Here is a 21,742-nt window from a genome sequence, read left to right as displayed (position 1 = left end):
CATGCACCAGAAACCAACAATCAGAGATTTCCTGTACTGTTTCGCAGTGGACTGTTACGATAACAGCGACTCAGAAAAAGAGCCCTGGCAAACCTCAGACAGTTTTCAGCACCCTAGAGTTTGTCTGTTTCTGTTAGAACAAGCACTTCCACCCTTGGGCTCCTTATCTACTTCAGAGGGGAAAATGGGCCACTCTTGTGCCAGATCGGCTTGCCCAAAGAGATCAAGGAAAGTGGTAGCACTGTAACTTTCCGGTATATCTACCTTTTCCAATCACTAATCAGAGGTGTTTATTTAAAATAAATAATTAAAAAAACATTAAAAAAGTGAGTATTTTATTTTCTTTCCTCTAGCTCAAACAGTAGAGTGTTGGCGTTTGCAACGGCAAGGTCATGGGTTTGTTTCCCAGGGAAAGCTAGAACTGATAAGAAAGTAAATGTGTACCTTGAAATGCAACGCTTTGGATAAAAGCTTCTGCCAAATGCATAAATGTAAATGTACTTTAAATAAGGCTACTTTACTGATTTGATTTTCAAACAGCTTTGTATTCTTTCAGTAGTATATGTACATGACCAATGTGTACTTTTTCTCTGTGATACCAGCCCCGTTTGTTAGTCTGCTAAATTAAACACGTAAAGAAGTAAATTACATCATTTGCTGACTTTTGAAAGCTCCAGGGATTTTGTGAAAAAGGTTTTAGGCATATTGGACAAGTAAGGTCTCAATAAGGCAGCCTCCATTTATGTTTTCAATAAATATAATTATACTGAAAGTTTTTATTGTTTCATTCTCTTTTAAAATGTATCATAATAAACTATCTGCCAGAATTTGTGCTTAGTTTAATTAATGCAACGTAAAACATATTTTTTTTTTTTTAGCTATTTACACTTTATGCAAATTGTAAATGCCAGGTGTCTTGACTATTTCCATCTGGAATAAAACCTGTGTAAATAATATCACAGATGAATTATGAGAATAGTTAAGTGAAATGGCCCAATTTAAGTGACTTTGTAATCACATTTTGCCATGCTTGGTTTCTTTATTTGCATAATTATGGAGTGTGAAACCAAACAGAGCAGGTTTGTGCTTCCTTACAGGAAGATATTTGACCTCCATGGAAATAAGAAATCTCCACCATGTTGATACACCCTGGAGTGAGGTCCTGTCATAACATATTACCGCTCCACGCCTTTGGATTGGGCATTTAGGAGGATTGTACATGTCAATCATGTCATGCAGCTGGATATTTGTATAACTAAGTCCTACTCCGGTGGCCTGGTCACGCTTTAACAATGGCCGAGACCCGACGGGGTCCAAAACACACAAACTCAAGTGGTGGAATGTGTCTCCTGTCACCAAGGGCTTCCTCTAGAACAGCACCATGGACTGTGAGGTGTTGTGCTATTTAATTACTCTGAGCTTACAGTTCCCCTCTCCCAGATTAATACGGTTACCTTTTCAGTCAAAATAAGAATATGAACCTCTATTTTCGTTTGGTCTAATTAGCCCTTAATTAATATTGTCAGCGCAGGACGAGGCCTCACATCAGACCAGACTGTACTGTGAAGAGACAAGCTTTGTGGTATGAAATTTTTGGAAGCTCTGTTAAGACCCAAACACAGAATGAGAGCCTACTAAGGAGAAAATCGGCTCATCTAAACACAAACAAATCATATAGACAGTGAAGAATTCCAGAAAAGAGATCCGAAAAGAAATCTCCACATTTACAAGTATCTTGAAGACACAGTGTCAGTTATAATTTTAAAGGAACAGTTCTATCAAAAATGAAAGACCTGTGATATATTGTTATTTCAATATATCACCATGGAGTGATTACAATATGACAATTACAACAGTGATTACTGTTTTTTGTAGATTTGTTACAATGGTAGACATTGTAAACAGGCTGCAATTATAACTATGGGGCTACTGATTAAAGCTTCTTGGCCTGGTTTCACAAACAAGGTTTAGATTAAGCCAGAATTAGCCCTTATTTCAATAAGGATATTTAAGTAGCTTTTATAAATATATGCCTCTGAGAAAAACAAATATTACTGGTGCATTCTTGAAGACAAAAAAAAATGCCACTGAAATATTTTAAGGTAGTCCAGTGCAAGGTTCTTTCAATTTAACAGCTCAAACATACATTTTAGTACGGGACTAGTTTAAGACTTGTGTGTGTGAAAAAGGGGCTGGAGCCATCACTGGACTCTGGTCAGGGGCTGGGTCTGACACTGGACTCTGGTCAGGGACTGGAGCTGACACTGGACTCTGGTCAGGGGCTGGAGCCATCACTGGACTCTGGTCAGGGGCTGGAGCCAACACTGGACTCTGGTCAGGGGCTGGAGTCGACACTGGACTCTGCTCAGGGGCTGGAGTAGACACTGGACTTTGGTCAGGGGCTGGAGCCAACGCTGGACTCTGGTCAGGGGCTGGAGCTGACACTGGAGTCTAGTCAGGGGCTGGAGCAGACACTGGATTCTGGTCAGGGGCTGAAGCTGACACTGGACACCGGTCAGGGGCTGGAGCAGACACTGGACTCTGGTCTGGGGCTGGAGCCGACACTGGACTCTGGTCAGGGGCTGGAGCCGACACTGGACTCTGGTCAGGGGCTGGAGCCATCGCTGGACTCTGGTCAGGGGCTGGAGCCGACACTGGACTCTGGTCAGGGGCTGGAGCCGACACTGGACTCTGGTCAGGGGCTGGAGCCGACACTGGACTCTGGTCAGGGGCTGGAGCCGACACTGGACTCTGGTCAGGGGCTGGAGCTGACACTGGACTCTGGTCAGGGGCTGGAGCCATCACTGGACTCTGGTCAGGGGCTGGATCCAACACTGGACTCTGGTCAGGGGCTGGAGTCGACACTGGACTCTGCTCAGGGGCTGGAGTAGACACTGGACTTTGGTCAGGGGCTGGAGCCAACGCTGGACTCTGGTCAGGGGCTGGAGCTGACACTGGAGTCTAGTCAGGGGCTGAAGCCGACACTGGACTCTGGTCAGGGGCTGGAGCCGACACTGGACTCTGGTCAGGGACTGGAGCCATCACTGGACTCTGGTCAGGGGCTGGAGCCGACACTGGACTCTGGTCTGGGGCTGGAGCCGACACTGGACTCTGGTAAGGGGCTGGAGCAGACACTGGACTCTGGTCAGGGGCTGGAGCCGACACTGGACTCTGGTCAGGGGCTGGAGCCGACACTGGACTCTGGTCAGGGGCTGGAGCCGACACTGGACTCTGGTCAGGGGCTGGAGCCGACACTGGACTCTGGTCAGGGGCTGGAGCAGACACTGGACTCTGGTCAGGGGCTGCAGCCGACACTGGACTCTGGTCAGGGGCTGGAGCCGACACTGGACTCTGGTCAGGGGCTGGAGCCGACACTGGACTCTGGTCAGGGGCTGGAGCAGACACTGGACTCTGGTCAGGGGCTGCAGCCGACACTGGACTCTGGTCAGGGGCTGGAGCCGACACTGGACTCTGGTCAGGGGCTGGAGCCGACACTGGACTCTGGTCAGGGGCTGGAGCCGACACTGGACTCTGGTCAGGGGCTGGAGCCGACACTGGACTCTGGTCAGGGGCTGGAGCCGACACTGGACTCTGGTCAGGGGCTGGAGCCGACACTGGACTCTGGTCAGGGGCTGGAGCCGACACTGGACTCTGGTCAGGGGCTGGAGCCGACACTGGACTCTGGTCAGGGGCTGGAGCCGACACTGGACTCTGGTCAGGGGCTGAAGCCGACACTGGACTCTGGTCAGGGGCTGGAGCCGACACTGGACTCTGGTCAGGGGCTGGAGCCGACACTGGACTCTGGTAAGGGGCTGGAGCCGACACTGGACTCTGGTCAGGGGCTGGAGCCGACACTGGACTCTGGTCAGGGGCTGGAGCAGACACTGGACTCTGGTCAGGGGCTGGAGCCGACACTGGACTCTGGTCAGGGACTGGAGCCATCACTGGACTCTGGTCAGGGGCTGGAGCCGACACTGGACTCTGGTCTGGGGCTGGAGCCGACACTGGACTCTGGTAAGGGGCTGGAGCAGACACTGGACTCTGGTCAGGGGCTGGAGCCGACACTGGACTATGGTCAGGGGCTCTGAAGATTCTTGCTTGGTGGCCATCTTGGCTGAAGACCCAGGCGTTGACTGAAGTCTGGAAAGGGCTCTGGAATGTCCCTCAAGGGAACAATTCAATTTCTCTCAGTCGACTCACAGTCTGGTGAATTTCTCTTGCAGGAACGGACTGGTAAATTTCTCTTACAGGAACAGTCTGGTGAATTTCTCTTGCAGGTACGGACGGGTAAATTTCTCTCACTGGAACAGACTGGTAAATTTCTCTTACAGGAATGGACTGGTAAATTTCTCTCACTCAAGCCGACTGATGCATTTCTCTCACTATAACAGACTCATGGCTGAATCCTGGAGCAGGTTCAGGAAGCAGGAGTCGACTCTGAAGCAGCTGAGATAGTCCCGATGTTAGTGATGTGGTTTGGTTGTAGGCTTGGGGTGAGTTGGAGTGCCCAAATTCTTTCGGGATGGGACTGGACGAGGGTTGTAACTATTTTCTTTAACCTCTTAACCGTTGGCAGAGCGCTGGCGCACTGAAGCGTTTTTTTTTAAATAGTTCAAAGTTACTAAAATATTTAATGTTATTATCTTGACAAACTATACATCATTAAAAAAGATATAAGACTCAAGTTTCAGTATTTGTCCACTATTGTATTCTGAGAAACTTATAGTGACAGTTATATCTTAATTTGTGTCAGGAGTTATCTAATTAAAAATGAGTCGACACCTCTAACCCTTGTGCTGCATTAGATTTTTAACACCGTTGAGTGCATTAAGGACCAAAAATGGCCACATATTAAACATTGCCTAAAATATTATATATTATTATTATTTTCCACTTTTACCAAGTTAAATCTTTTAACCAGCATCAGTCCTCATCATAACTACCAAAAATGTATTCAATTTCAGGATTTTAACCCTTTAATTACCAGTTTTGTTTGCGAAACCATCGATTTGTATAAGAGGAAAAAACACAAAAATTCAATTATTTTCAATAAACTAAATGCAAAGAGAAAACTTTAGATTTGGATTATCACAGTCCCACTTTGCAAAAAATCCCACTTAGCGCGTTAGAGACCAAAAATGGCCACCTATTAAACATTGCCTATTGCCTAAAATAAGGTGCATTTCCACCCATAGGGAATAAATATGTAGTGACGTCATCTGGTGGAATACACTATATAATGCAAATATAATGCTTTTGCTTCAAAATGAAAGGATGTTTGTGCAAAAATCATGTTTCATGTATTACTGACAGCCTCAGATTTAAACAACGTTTTAATGGGTTTCAATGGGCCATTTTTGGTCTTTATGGTGCTGAGTGTTACTATTTGATCTACACAGTGTGTGTTATACATATTTTGCAAAATGGGATCACATTTTTTACATGTATCCAAAAAGTCAAAATTTTGCCAAATTTCATACCATTTGCATTAAAACAGCCAAAATGGTCAAAGAAATTAAACTGCAAAAGACCAAAAATGTCCCTAATGCAGCATAAGGGTTAATATGAATTATGAGTGTCTGTCGCTCCCATTCAGAAAAAAACTCCTTTGGTGTCGTCATGAAAGCGCTTGACAAAACAACGACTCTCAGGGTTTTAGCACAACAATGTGCAGATTTGGATAAATATTGATCGATTCTCATAGGTTTACGTATTTTTATAGACAGGAATAATATTTATTGAATTTATACCCAAATGCGTCAATGTAATCTTTATGAGCGCTGGATAATCTGATGTGCTGTGTTTTCAGTCCATACCAGCAGCCTGAGGGCACTCTCTGCACAGTATAGTCCGTATATAGAACACATGAAGAAGAACCATAACCATGTGACATTCCAGTCACTGCCTGACAGGAAAACAAAGCTAACAGAGATCGCTGTAACATTCAGAGAAAGATGTTCTGAAGACAATAAACCTGATTGCAATGATATTTGATTTACCTGTGTTCTTCGAGCCCAGGTATTTTCATAATAATAATCATATTTATAATGCAATGCTAATTGATATAGACTTTATCATTGATTACTATAAAATATGATATTTTCTGTCTTTTTTTTTTTTTTACCTGAAGCCAAATCAGAGCACAAAAGGTTATTTAAAACGGTCACGGAATAGTCAGGAAACATAAGTGAGGACTCAATTGCAGGAAAACAAAGGTGCAGTTTTAATTAACCAAACAAACAAAATACAAAGTACAAACAAAACTCCCACGTGGGGGAAAACCAGAACAAATACTAACAAGGAAAACCACTAGGAATCAGAAACATGAACTTAGACAAACGAACCAGCACTGGACTGAAAACACAAAGGAGACTATAAAGGAAACACACACAGGAGGGTAATGAGACAACAGGTGAGGAATGTTAATACTAAACAGATAAAGAGAAGGGAGGAGCTAACAATAGACAAAGCACATGACACAGGAACAATCAGCAGCCATGTGCTCACATGAAACTAGACTAACATAAACACAAGACAGGCAGGTAATGTCACAGCTCTGTCATCACACAGAACTAGTAACAAAAGTGACAGAACCATGACAAAAACACTCGACTGTTTGGAGCACAAATATGGTTTTAATCTCATAAATTGTCGTGTATTGATGGTGTGCTAAGCTAACATGCTAGTTAGCTAGCGCTAGGTGCACCTGCCATTAATAACACTAACACTAATCTGTTATTTTTTATGATTTTTTTCTAAATATAAATGTTTCTCTTTTTTTCAAAAAGGGCATTTGATACAGTTTCAAATGTGAAGTGAGAGTTTTGATAAAAGAAACGAGGGATTGAAACAATGTGAATAGCTAGTCATTAGTGATTATAATGCAGACAAAAGAAAAGCATATTTTGAGGGATAACCAGTCTGGAGAGGTGTGAATGTGTGCAGGGGAGACTGACCACTGAATGGGGCTCGTTTGCACCACAAAACAATAGAGTCAATAGACTGAATAGATGCTAGACATGGACAATAAACACCAGTTTGCATTTTAGAGTCTAATCAAAATCAAGTCATATGACATGTTCTTGAAAAACATTTAACTAAATGCAGAGTTTTAGACTTATCATCTTCAATTTTAAATATGACATGCAGGTCAGACATGTGGCTTTAGCTGGAGTGCATTTTGATACAATGCCAACTTCAACTTGAAACCATTTTAATTATTATTTTTTCATTATGACTAATTAATTCTACATTTACGATAAACTGCCAGCTATAAGCTTTCAAATGAGATCATACTTGCGCTTTTAGTGCATAAGGTTCATGAACTGTATCTGTTTCAGTTTGGGTATGCCATTTCTGTTTGTTTTTTTTTTTTGTTTTTTTTTAATAATATGTAATAAGCAACAAAGCAGTCCAATGGAATAATCTTTTAATTCTTAATTCAAACAAGGAATAAGAAAATAACCAGGAGATAAACAACCACATAACCATCAACGCAAACATTTCCACTTTCTCCTTCTGTGGAGAAAAAAAATAATTATTGAAGAATGTTCACACTGCTCTTACAAAGCAAACAGTGACCAAGGACTGTTGAGCTTCAAAAAGGACATAAATCACCATTAAAAAATATGCTATAAGTAGGACATAAGCTTTGAGTTTCAAACAGTCATTATTCACTGCGGGGATGTAGAAAAATGAGGGGCACAGCATATTTAGCAGTTCTTTTACAGCATGTATTCCATTTCTTTTAATTGTAGGCCAAACCGAGTACAGTTGTAGCTGGACACTTTTATAAAACTGTGTATGTACATATGTAACACCCCCCACATCATTTTCATGCTATTTTTGTTAATAGCTTGATTTACCTATTTGATCAAGAAAACAAACTGCCTGTTGTAGTTACTGATTTGTATTCTTCAAATTAACATATTTTGGGGTAACATCCATTTGTTGTGGTCAGCAGAGTGACAGTAACACTGCTTTATAATTTGTGCTTCCAATGTTGACCGCACTGATGGTGAGACAAGGATATGTATATATATATATATATATATATATATATATATATATATGACACCACTGTGAAATGATTATAGCAAAAAACTCAAAAAAAATACTGAACTTAATACATTTTCATAGGTTAAAAAGATTTCAAAGCAATCCGATTTAAATGTGTTGGCCTATAATTTAGCACACAAAAAATGAGCCTTGCAACTGTCTTAAGTTAATATGGCAATTAGTCATTTAAAGTCCCCGTGAACCGGAAGTTGCAAACGAGTGTTGTGACGTATTTTGGAGAGAAACGGAATACTAAATGAGGCAAAATACTGGGCGTGGCTTTTTTTTCTAACTAGCACTTGATTGGGTCTAGAAAAATGGGTGTTTCATTCTGAAATAGAGGATGACGGCAAACACACAGCAGCTGTCAGTTGGAGGGGTGTGGTTATGGGTGTTAAGGAGACACCCAAACCGTAAAGCCTACGTCATCGGGCAAGGTCCTCCAATGCAGAGGGGAGGGGCATTTTCAAACTTTGATTAAAGATTACGGAGCCAAAAAAATTTTTTGTGTGAATTGTTCACCACAAAACGATCAATTTAGGCAAACAAAGTAAGTATGATCAATTTTGATTTCATAGGGACTTTAACCTAAACTACCACAAAATTAACAACTGTGGGTAATTTCCATTCTCATTCAAGAGAACATTTGATTGGACAGATTTCTGTGCAGTGCAGAATGAATCACCAGTATTATTTGGTTCAGTTTTCCCTGTAGTCTGCTTTGTTACGGGGCGGCAGTGGCTCAGTGGTTCATGTAGATTGTCTACAAACCGAAAGGTTGGTGGTTCAATTCCCGGTTCCACCTGACCAAGTGTCGAGGTGTCCATGAGCAAGACACCTAACCCCAGCTGCTCCCGACGAGCTGGATGGTGCCTTGCATGGCTGACACCGCCGTCGGTGTGTGAATGGGTGAATGTGAGGCAATATGTAAAGCGCTTTATGTCTTTATGTGGCCTTTATGTCTATGAAAGCGCTATAAATGCAGTCCATTTACAAATTGGTAATTAGAACATGATTGGCAGGTTGCATGTCAAGTACTGTACCTATCAGCTTCAAGACTGAACTATATAATCATTATTCTCATCAGATTTCTTAATACTGTATCATAGTACTAATATTACTGCAAATAAGTGCTTCATTTTCAAAACTAAATAAATAGGCTTAATTTTATTCCACTTTTGATTTGTGGTGAAACTAGATCTATTCTTGATAGGTTTCATGAGATTCAACCTGTATTGCAAAATGACTGTGCTCTAAAGAGAAGCTAAGGAAAACACAAGTTAAAAAGAGGATAATTGCACAACATATGACTTAAATGCCAATTCACTTTTGACCTGGGCAAGAGAGAGGCAGTGTTGTGTTTAATTTCCAGACCCACAAACTCAGAGATCTGTGGTTCTGTGTGTAAACCACATGAAATGACACTTTGTCCTGTGCTGTGTGGCCACACGGAGAGGAAGAAAGGTGTCAGCTACTGCTGGTGCCAGTAATGTCAGTCTTTTCCATATACTGGGTTGAACTCACACACCTCAGGTCTGACAGCACGTACAATCTCCAGCCTGACATTAACACACAATTAAAAATAATGGTTTGCACAATGGTGTACGCTGATTAAAAGAATCAATGAATGCAAACAATAACAAACAGCAGTCTTTCCTAAAGGTTGTATTAAAAGCTCTCAGTGTCAGATGCATTAAGCTGTCAGTGGCCCTGGAAATCTGCGGGTGTAAATCCGTTTTAAAGGCAGCAGGTTATGTTTGCCGTTTACTTGTTTATCAGCTCCAATGCACCTCCACCACTTCTAGCCCGAAGGCCTTTTAACACCTCATTTTCCCCCATCATAACCGTTTGTGCCAATGCTCTAATTATTGCAGGAACTTCAAGTAGCCACTATAATGGCCTGTAGTTTGTTTATTTGAAATAATGAATGTTTTTTATTCGGTGCCTCAGGCTCAACAGGAATTTTGTTCTCAAGAAATGACGCAAATTGCAATGTTTACTCGCATGTTTGTCCTGTTGAAATGACGCAATTATACTCTCTTAATTACTAAAAAACAGAATTAGATTGTGGATTCAGTCAATTCAGAGTTATGCTGTTTAATGTTTACATTATTTCACTGAAGGGTTACTATACTACTACCGAGCTTCAAAGTTACGACATAAATTTACATGATTCACTTAATAAAATGACTGTTTATATATATATATATATATATATATATATATATATATATCTGATTATGTAAAAACTACCCAGATAGCAAACTGACATTGAATCAACGTGGAAATATGACATCGAAACAACGTTGATCTGACATTGTTTTGCTCATCGAATTAACGTTGAACCAACGTCAGACGCGTCATTCTTTCAAAACTAACGGAAAATCAACTTGAAATCAACGCGTTGTTTCAACGTTATTAAAGCAAACCAATTTTCGATTTTCATTTAACTTTGAAGAATGCCGCGTCTGACGTTGGTTCAACGTTAATTCGATGAGCAAAATCAACGTTGTTTCAATGTCATGAGAGACGTCGTTTCCACGGTGATTCAATGTCAGTTTGCTATCTGGGTAGAGATAAGGTGCTCTGGGCTGTGAGTCACATCTGACAACGGTCTTTAGCCTTATTGATTTAATAATGTACATTTTCATGTACAGTGGTTAAAGTGGTAAATTACAGTGAAACATCATGAAGAGGCCACTACTACCCAGCAAGCCACATCTGTGAATGCGCACCTGCTTTTTCTAAATGTGTGCAAAAGAATCGGTAATTCCCCCCAGGCTGACTCTATTCATTCTGTACAGTGAAATAATAATCTGTTTTACACAAATACCTATATCAGTGAAATGTGTCCGGTTTGGGGATGGACGATACGAGACTGGAGCAGTCTTTTCATTTACTTGATAACAGGACATAGCCAGTCTTCTCAAACATGGAAATGTCATCTGTGCTCAATTTCCAGTCAGGAGAACTCTTAGCTCTTTGCCAAGTCTGCATGCACTGAACATGCAGCTAGGTTCTGGGCCTGAATCCAGCCCAGGGTTGAGGAAAAAGGAACTGGTTTGCGAGAACGCCAGCTCCATATACCAAAGCTTTGTTGTCTGATTGGCTGTGGTGAGACGTGTGGCCAAGCTAAACAGTCCTTTATGCAGTTCCATCATGACGGATATGAAGTCTTGCACTATTGTAACTGTTCTGCCAGTCATATTGATATGTTGTCAAAAGCAGCTTTTATGCCTGATACCTTTCATTAAAAATATATATCAATTCACTGACATTTGCTAACTGAAATAGAACTATTATGAAAAGGACATAAAATTAATCATACTGTGATAACAGAAGACTAGAAGAAAAACAAATATGTCTTTAACCACAAGCTCCATCACAAAACGCTACACTGCTGTAATCGATTTTAATACATGAAACTGAACCAATTTATGGGAGTAAAGGCGGGTTTTGTCGTAACTTATGTGTTGACAGGATTACTGTGTGCGTGAGCCACTGAAAGATTGGGTGTGTTCTGTTGAGAATACATGTGACCCCTGTAAATGCTGTGCTGGCTACTAGTTGGCTTTTCCTGTCAGAATACGTTAGGCAAAATGAATCTCCAGGGTGCGGGAAGAAAACCCCCTGTTCAGCCTCCAGGGTCAAGCAATGCGTTCATTAGCAGCGATTGCTCTGGACTGGTGTCCAATATACAAAGCACTAATGGATGAAAGAGGTCCCTTGGAGCAAATTAACTGAAAAACATATGCTGTTTAAAATAATAGATACACTGAAACAAGACCTAATTGTTCTACTTTCCTTTAAATGAATCATTTTCCAGTTGTGGCTTCTCGGAGTTGAAGCATGACTAACCATCTTTACCGACTATTCTTGCATTCTGGCAAAAGAGATTCTCTGGTATTTCAAATTTTATAAAAGGCAATTCTGACAACAGAATTTATGCAGGAGGTGTCAGTAAATGAAATCTTGTCCTGTGATCCTAGTGTAAACATGGGATCAGGGATTTCCAGGGTTATTGGAGTGTCAAACTTACCTTTCAAAGATTCTCAGACTCTGTATGCCTTACGCTTTCTAAAGTAATCTCCCTACCTAAGATTTACAACCAAGTGCATGGAAAAGACCGCTCCAGACAGAATTCTAAAACACTTTTAATCAGATGTGTCTTCATTTCAAGACTCTTACTAACCCAGTGACCACCAATAAATAAACAAACTATTTTTTACTATCGGAAAGGTCTAGGAGAACGAATCAAAATATTTCCTGTGGTGGCTGACTAGCTTAGAGTTTGGCTGGAACATTCAACCACCATGTAGATTTACATTTTTGCCCACCTGTAATGTGTCAACATTTTATAATTTTTCTGTATTCACAGTAGACACGTTCGGTATAAGGAGATGTCAAGATTGATGTATGTGTGGTATCTAGTAACTATTATTAACTAACAAGAAACTCTGATTAACGAACTAGTAAGTAATAGCGCACAGACGAAAGTGGTAGTTCACTATTAAGTAATCAATAACTACTATTTTTTTTAAACTTCCCAGAGAACTACTGAAAACGTTTATTAATAATCTAGTAACTACTATTAACTAAAAGAAACTCTTATTAACGAATTAGTAAGTAATAGCTCACAGATGAAAGTGTTACTAGATACTTCTGTGCGAGTTACTAATTATTTGGATTCGTATTATAAAGTGAAGATCATTGGAACTAACTAGTAATTACTCAAGTGTTACTAAAGACATTTTCTAAAAGTATACTAAAGTTCACCAAAAATCTCAAACGTTTGCACAAATCATGACTAGATCATGTAGTAACACTTGAGTAATTACTAGTTAGTTCCAATGATCTTCACTTTATAATACGAATCCAAATAATTAGTAATTCCCACAGAAGTATCTAGTAACACTTTCATCTGTGAGCTATTACTTACTAATTCGTTAAAAAGAATTTCATTTAGTTAATAGCAGTTACTAGATTGTTAATAAACTTTTTCAGTAGTTCTCTGGGAAGTATTAAAAAAATAGTAGTTATTGATTAGTTAATAGTGAACTACCACTTTCGTCTGTGCGTTATTACTTACTAGTTCGTTAATCAGAGTTTCTTGATAGTTAATAATAGTTACTAGATTGTTAATATTGTGTTACTCATTGGTTCTTGTGTAGTTATTTATTAACGAAGGAACCGTATTCTAAAGTGTTACCCATCAGGGAAGACACCAAATGACCAATTGCCAGATGTAAAGCTGTCCTTACTGACAAATAAAGATAACTACATGCAACACTTATATGTAATGCTGGTTACTACATGAAGGGATGATAAATTACTTGTTCATAATTCTTTCTAAAGTTGTCTCAAGCATTGTCAGTAATATTTGTTATGGTATCAATAAAGGAAATAAAATAAAACACAGTACAAGTGTTAAAATTGGAGGCAGAATCAAAGCGAAACTCTCAAGCTCCGCTTGAACCCCAACCCAGACGAGCCAACAGCAACAGGACTAAATGTCAGTGCAGTGTAAGCTTCGATAAGAGAATCTGTGTCATAGCTTCCAAGAATAACAAGCAGACTCCTGGCATACGTTATTTTTAAACATGGCAGTAGTACACTGTAAAAATACAACTTGTAATATCAATTTTGCACGTGTCACTCTCCCTTTTCTTTTCAAGAAGTCTTTGGAAATTAGAGTTTACCTTTCATTATTCTTGTACAGGATTGTATTACATGCAAGAAAACACCTTTTAACATACTCCAATAAAATATGAAATTCTTGAAAGTCTGCTGGCTGTGCCGAGTCTTTTTCTGAGAGATGGACTGCGCATTGCGTGCCAGGCACTGGGACATGCTTTCATGGACCTCAAACCTACTTTTCTGATAAGTTTGCATTGAGACATCAGCTCAGTTTCTGTTTGGGTAGCTCATTAACTCTTAACCCAGATAGCAAACTGACATTGAATCAACGTGGAAATATGACATCGAAACAACGTTGATCTGACATTGTTTTGCTCATCGAATTAACGTTGAACCAACGTCAGACGCGTCATTCTTTCAAAACTAACGGAAAATCAACTTGAAATCAACGCGTTGTTTCAACGTTATGAAAGCAAACCAATTTTCGATTTTCATTTAGCTTTGAAGAATGCCGCGTCTGACGTTGGTTCAACGTTAATTCGATGAGCAAAATCAACATTGTTTCAATGTCATGAGAGACGCCGTTTCCACGTTAATTCAATGTCAGTTTGCTGTCTGGGAACTCAAATAGTTCAAGGAACTACCTACAGTACATAGATAACAGGGTGATACCTAGTATAGACTGACACATATTTGTGATTATTAAAAACTTTTCCACAGGAGCATAGCGTCTTTTTCTTTAATTCAAATCAACTGACACAGAGAGACACGCTGCCGTGCTGGATGAGCTGCCATCTTAATTTTATTTCAAAGACACCCAAAGTACTATGATAACAGTTTACAGTTTTGACACATTTTGCCTCACACTCAGTCTGGACGAATGTTCAGGGGATCGTAAACACACATACTGCGCAAGTTCAAGTCTGAAAATGATGCTGTTAAATCATTCTGTTGTGGTTTTTTACCATTATTATTAAATGACTTAATGTTATGTTTTTCGTTTTTTGTTTGGTTTATGTAATGCAGTTGTTTGTGCTTCACGTAGCCACTATACGTAAAACACAATATTTCCATATATCCCTAAATATTACAATATTATTCCAGACAGCTTCTAAACAGCTGTTAAGTAATTCCATGTTTCAGTGTAGATTAATCATACATGTCATATAAATTATGTTCAGCTTCTGGAAACCAGGTGAAATCAATCATTCAAACTTGTTAATGTCACATTTGTGAGACTTAGATTAGCCATAAACTGTAATCTTATGTTCATGGGGTCTTGGATGGGTTAGAACATATTCTATATCCCATCCTTACCTCATACATTTACAGTTGGCATTAGCGCCATCACAATCCCTGCTTGTTTGGCAGTCTTGTAGCTGATGAATCAAGGTGGTGTGTTGTGTCTGAACAAAGGTGCTCTTTCTAAAGACATGAAGTGCTGAAAGGGCAACAGAGGGTGGTATGATGATGCTGGGTGGGAAAACAAATATAGTCTATCATCTAGCCCCTACAGCGAGGACCCTACAGGCTTCAACAGATCAGTGTGGAAGTAACACTGGCTACATTTGGAACAACTTACCAGTACACTAATTTTAACTACTGGCTCCGTCCAAAACTCCACGCTGCTACCTTGTTCCCAAGACACTGTTTTTGTACAGTAGTACCTCCTAAGGAAATCACTTGCTGACAGGCTACCAAGCTTCCAAGGCAGCATAACATCTGAATATAATTAAGTGAGGTAACTAAGCAAATATTTAAAGAATACAATGATTATTTTACATCACTAGTCTAGTGGATGTTTGGCCAAAAAAAAGTATATTGTTCCTTCAAGTGACGGCTCTTTTTAGTTATGGTAGGGTGGGCTGGGAGATGTCCTGGATGGGAAATGGATGGTAGATGAAGGGTTGTTACTATACAAAAATCAAGTCAAGTCACCTTATATAGCACTTTTTACAATACAGATTGTATCAAAGCAGCTTTGCAGAGATAACAGGAAAATAATGTTGTAATAATATTGTTATATCAAAATAAAATGTCTCAACTATGCAAGCCATAAGTCAATGGAGACAAAGGTGAAGAAAGGACAAAAAAGGCGGCGGTGGCAAGGAACCGAAACTCCATCAGAGACCGAATGGAGAAAAAATCCTTGGGAGAACCCAGGCTCAGTCACTCAGTTCTCCTCTGGCCAATGAACGAATAGTATATGATTATGATTCAGGCAGCATTACAGGTCGGAGGTCAGATCGGAACATTCACAATATTTATCCAGTTCCATCTGGTTGGTGTCACAGTTACCAGCTGATCTCAACCTCCTCACTACATTTCCCATCATCCTCACTCCACCATCATCCTTGATTATCATTACCATGTTCACCTGTAATCACCTTGTCTTCATTTTTCATTTGTGTATTTAAGGCCCTGTTTACACGAGAACGCTCGCGGGTGAAAACTTAAAAATATTTTATCGGATGTGCCTTTCGTTTACACGGCGACGGCGTTTTGGGGCTTAAAAACGCAAAAAAGTGAAACCACCCTCCAGAGTGGAAATCTTAAAAACGCTCCACCGCCACGTTCCCGTCTAAAGGGTTAAAACGCAAAATTCTGCTAGATAGTGAAGGTTGTACGCAGGCTCGCGGACTTGGTGTTGTTGTAGTATGCACTCCTAGCCGCCTGGAGTGTATTCTACATTGAATTTTACTTTTGCGTCACCATCTGCAAGCGGATTTCCCACACAAAAACGCTCGTCTAAACGCAGAATAAAAAGTGATAACGCAACGCCACTTTTGCGTTTTCTCTTCAGAATCGTTTCCGTGTAAACATACCCTAAGTTCCTCTCTGTTCTGTCTGCACGGACGGTTATTGTTTGTGTCAAGTGCACACTGTTTGTGCGTTGCTAGATGTTTAGTTGTTCAGTTCATGTTTCTTTTGATCCGGTTTGTGAGTATTAGAGATTAAAAAAAATAATGTTTAAATAAAAGCTGCTACAAGTATGCAGCAGCTTTTTCGGTGCCTCTTACAAGATTCCTGCTTTAACCTGCATCTTGACAGTTGGAGGTAGGATTCATCACGCCGGTATGGAGACGGGTTTGTCGAGGTGTCCATGAGGCCTTCACAGGGCTGATGAGGCTGGCACTTCAGTGATGTGATTTGGTCGTGTCCAGGCGCAGGTTCAATGTTTAGTTTAGTTTAGTTTATTTTTTTTAGCACATTTAGTACAAGTACAGAACAATGCAAGGAGGGAACGAAGCCAGACTAGGCTTCTACAAAGTTCCACTCCTATTCCTATTAACTCACGAGATATGCAGACTAAGCATCAAAGAAGAAGAAAAAAGAACAACAACAACAAAAAAAAGAACCCACAAAAAAAAATGAAAATAAAAATAAACAAGCGATTCAATACAAACAAACAATACTTAGAAAAAACTACATAAAAGGCATCAAGTTAGCAATAGTAAAGTCTTCAAATGCTTTTTAAAAGCTGAATAAGAGGACATTGATCGCTCCAGAGCTTAGGACCTCTAAAAGAAATATTAAATTGATGTCTTGTAGTTCGTGTGATTGGTAAGACTAAGTTATTATTATGTCTATTGTGAAATGAATGAACATGTGAGATAGGAATAAACAAATTCTGGAAAGAGTCCGGTAGATTTTGTTTCCTATATATAAACTAATGCATAAGTAAACATGTTTGATAAATATTTACCTTATCAATAGGGAGAACTTTAATTTTTTTATAAAGAGGGGCCGAAGGTGCGTATTTGTTTGAATGCAAAATAAATCTGAGATATTTTTTTCTGTATAACTAATAATTTCTTAAGGTAAGTACATTGTAGGATAGGTAGCTGCCCAAACAATGTTGCAATAATTAATAAATGGAAACAAAAAACTTGAATATAAGGTTAACAATGCTGAGGAATGAACCAAAGTACAAACCCTCCTCAATATGCCCAACATTTTAGCTGACCTCTTAGAGACAAAATTGATATGGTTAGACCAATTAAGACCACTATCTATAATGACTCCTAAAATCTGGCATGTTGAACCAATTCAATTTGAGTATTATTAATAAAGATCTTAGATAATTCAATAGGGTAATGTTTGTGAGTATTACAAAAAAATCATAAAGTTGCATTTTTTTTTTTTACATTAAGAGTAAGTTTGTTCCATTGAAACCATTCCATAATATATGATAGTTCCTCGTTAAACATTTTTTATTAGAATATAGAAGTCATGGTGCAAAGCTACAAGATTTGTATCATCAGCGAATAGAACTGGGAGGAGTACAAGTCATAGGCATATCATTAATATAAATAAAAAATTAAAAAATATTTATAATAAAATATAATTACAAAAAATGTCTGATCTGGATACAGCCCAGATCCGGCTGATTACAGTTAACCTCAGTAGAATAATGTAGATGCCATTCTTCTGATGATGTAACGAGTACATCTGGTGTTGTAGGAAGTGTTCCCGGTTCCAGCTGATCTTATCTATGCAGCCTAATATTCATTTAAATGATTTGAATAATTGAAATGTATAATGCCAGGTTGAAGATATGTGTTTTTAACCTAGATTTAAACTAACAGAGTGTGTCTGCTTCCTGGACAATGTTAGGAAGATTGTTCCAAAGTTTAGGTGCTAAATATGAAAAGGATCTATTTTGGGATCGCAATAGAAGGACATGAAAGGACTATAAAGTGTTAAGAGCTCACTCAAATACTGCGGAGCTAAACCATTTAGTGCTTCGTGAGTAATCAGTAATATTTTAAAATGTATACGATGTTTAATAGCCAGCCAATGCAGTGTTGACAGAACCAGGCTAATATGGTCCCACATAGCAACTGTTACGAGGCTGGAGACGAGATAGGATCCAAGTGCAGCTTTAATAGAGAGTAGTTGAACAGGCAAGGGTCAGAGAGCGGCAAAACAGGGTATCCAGAGAGTGAGCACAGAGAATCGTCAGTTAACAGGCAGAAGATCGGGGCAGGCAGCAAACAGGCAGAAGTCAGGAAACAAACCAGGATCAAAACCAGAGAAACAAGAAACAGAATACACGCTCAGAAATTACAAGCCATGGCAATGCAATACTTTCGCAAAGAGTCTTCTTCTTCTTCTTCTTCTTCTGTGATTTTTATTGGCAGTTTGCAAGCTATGTGCATTACCGCCATCTACTGGAATGGGTGTGATCACATTGGGAGAGAAAAAATAATAAATATAATTAACAGAGAGTTAGAGCCCAAGCTTCAGCTGGCGCTACGTGTTTAGCTCCTCCAGCTTCAACCTCGACTCAACCTCCATAGAAAATGAAATAAAACTAAAATAAACACTAAGGCTAAATTCTTTTTGCTAACTGTGTTCTTTTAAGAAATTCTATCACTGCTTTTATTGTAGACTGTATCCCTGGTATTTTCAACAAGTTGCTTAAATTAACAGATTTTGTTACCCTCTTAATCTTTTCTCTCTCTTCATGATACTGCCTACATATCAAAAGTACATGCGTCACAGTTTCTATTTCCTCACAATATGGGCACACACCTGTCTCATGCTTCCCTATTCTATGTAAATTACTGTTCAGTCCTGTATGTCCTATCCTCAGCCTAGTAAACCATGTTTCCTCCTGTCGTGTTATTGAATTCATTTTAATAACCGTAATACTTTGTTGTATACTATATAAATGCCTACCTTTTCCCCCCTTATCCCATTTATCTTGCCAGATTATACGAATACCATCTTTAATTATTGTTTTAATTTCTGATTTACTAAGTGGAACCTGTATTTCTACTTGTTCTGTTTTAAGTGCTTCTTTTGCCAGTTCATCTGCCTTCTCATTACCCTCAATACCGGTGTGCGCTGGAACCCAAGTGAAATGTTTCGCAAAGAGTCCTTGTTTGAGTGTGGCTTATATAGGTAGTCTAAAATGAGGTGCAGGTGTGCGTGTAATCAGTCACAGGGATGAGGCATTATGGGAAACGGAGTTCTGGTGAAGTGATCAGTTCTGATGTGGAGTGCCCTCTGGTGATTCTCTGGGGCACTCCAACTGGTGATCGTGACAGCAACACTGTTTCGGCCCAGATCCGGCCCGCATTTGGCACTTGTGGAAAACTGATGTGGCCCATTTGGAGAGTGGAATGACTAAGGCTGTGGCTGGAAGTCAGTTGTAGTTCTTTTGTTTCTGCTCGTCTCTTTTTCTGTTCTCTTCTTTCCTACAGTGATTCTGCTTGTTAAAAGGCTTATTAAAGGGATACTCCACCGGGTTTTCATATTAAACTATGTTATTCCCTTAATTAAGACGAGCTGATGCATACCTCTCTCGTCTCAGTGCATGCACTCTATCGCTCTGTATTGCTGCAAAACTATGTTAGCACTTAGCTTAGCCCAGTGCATTAAATTTGGGCCAAAAAGAGAATCGACCAAACACTTCCTCGTTTTCCCTATTTAATACCATAAAAAAGTGCTTTAGAGCACTTCAACTTGGCGCAATAATACCTTCACTCGTGAAAAGTCCTCTTACCGGCTCCCGCTTTGTCGCATGTCACGTTGGCTGCATTGACGGAAATAAGAGGGAGGGGGAGAGCGAGGAAGCGGGAGCCGGTAAGAGGACTTTTCATGAGTGAATGTATTATTGCGCCAAGTTGAAGTGCTCTAAAGCACTTTTTTATGGTATTCCGCCATACAATATAGTCATCAATTTTAAACGCTTAGAAAAACACGTTTTATTTTGTGTCACCAGCCTAGGTCGAGTTACACTAATCGAGTAACTGTGTTTAAATAGGGAAAACGAGGAAGTGTTTGGTCGATTCTCTTTTTGGCCCATATTTAATGCACTGGGCTAAGCTAAGTGCTAACATAGTTTTGCGGCAATACAGAGCGATTGACTGCACGCACCGAGACGAGAGAGGTATGCATCAGCTCGTCTTAATTAAGGGAATAACATAGTTTAATATGAAAACCCGGTGGAGTATCCCTTTAAGGTTGAGATGACTGCATATTTACAGGTTTTTTTTACAATCGCCATGACAAAGTTTTTAATACTTTTAGCAATTTTCCAAAAACTCTTAACACAGTTAGCACTACATCCGACTCTGTAAGCTATACTATTAACACATTTCTTGTTGCTTTAACACACAATGCATACAATAAACACAAATTTAAAATGCTTGAACTTCTTTTACACTCAAGCTCAAACAAGACCAAAACAATGGATGTTTACTGCCAAATTGTCCAATGCTTAAACACTGTATGTCAGAACAGATAACATCATGTTCTAAACCTAACATTACAGGCTAAAGTCAAGGTAAACAGCTGCTTATATTGTGAATTGAAACACAAATATATTCCCTGTATTTTATTCTATTGTTACTGACTTATTGTCACAGCTCTTTACAATACAAGAAACACCCATGATTGTAAACTGTGCTTTTACTCTCTAGTAATATGACAATTCACCATGATGTCACAACAATAGACGTTTTTCCGGGTGGCAAAAGCCGAAGCGTCCCTATGGCAACACTAGTAAATTGCTTGGAGGGAGACACCGTCGGCAGTAGCCCAATCTACATTTCAACAGTTGATTCAAAAACAGACGTGGTGGAAATTCAGACATAGTTAACATGATCATTAGAGCTTAGATTCTTTGACGTGCACTCCCAACGTACCAGACCGTGGCGCGACTCTAGATCTGATGGCCGAGTGCGAGCGGTAATGCATTCACTCTGTGTGTGCGGATTGCGGGAGAATAAGACGATTCGCGGGACTCCTGCAAACTAGAAATATCTATGAATAAAACAAATAAAAACTAATACATTTGTATTCATCTGTTCCAGAAAAGCAACAAGAACAACTAAAACAAAATAGAAATGATTTACATGGCAGTTTCTTTTTATAACATGACTGCAGCGATGAGACCAATCACAGACATATGTGTTGATTTATTGAACGCAATGGCCAATCAGAAGCATTTACGATGAAGAAGCATTTGCTCCTCACCGCTCAAAAGAAAGTAACATAGAAAGTAATAGAAATTAACTAAGTTAGTTGAGAATGT

The sequence above is a fragment of the Pimephales promelas genome, chromosome 3 (genome assembly GCF_988280905.1).
Source record: "Pimephales promelas chromosome 3, fPimPro1.hap1.1, whole genome shotgun sequence".
Lineage (NCBI taxonomy): Eukaryota > Metazoa > Chordata > Actinopteri > Cypriniformes > Leuciscidae > Pimephales > Pimephales promelas.
This window is presented reverse-complemented; position numbering follows the sequence as displayed.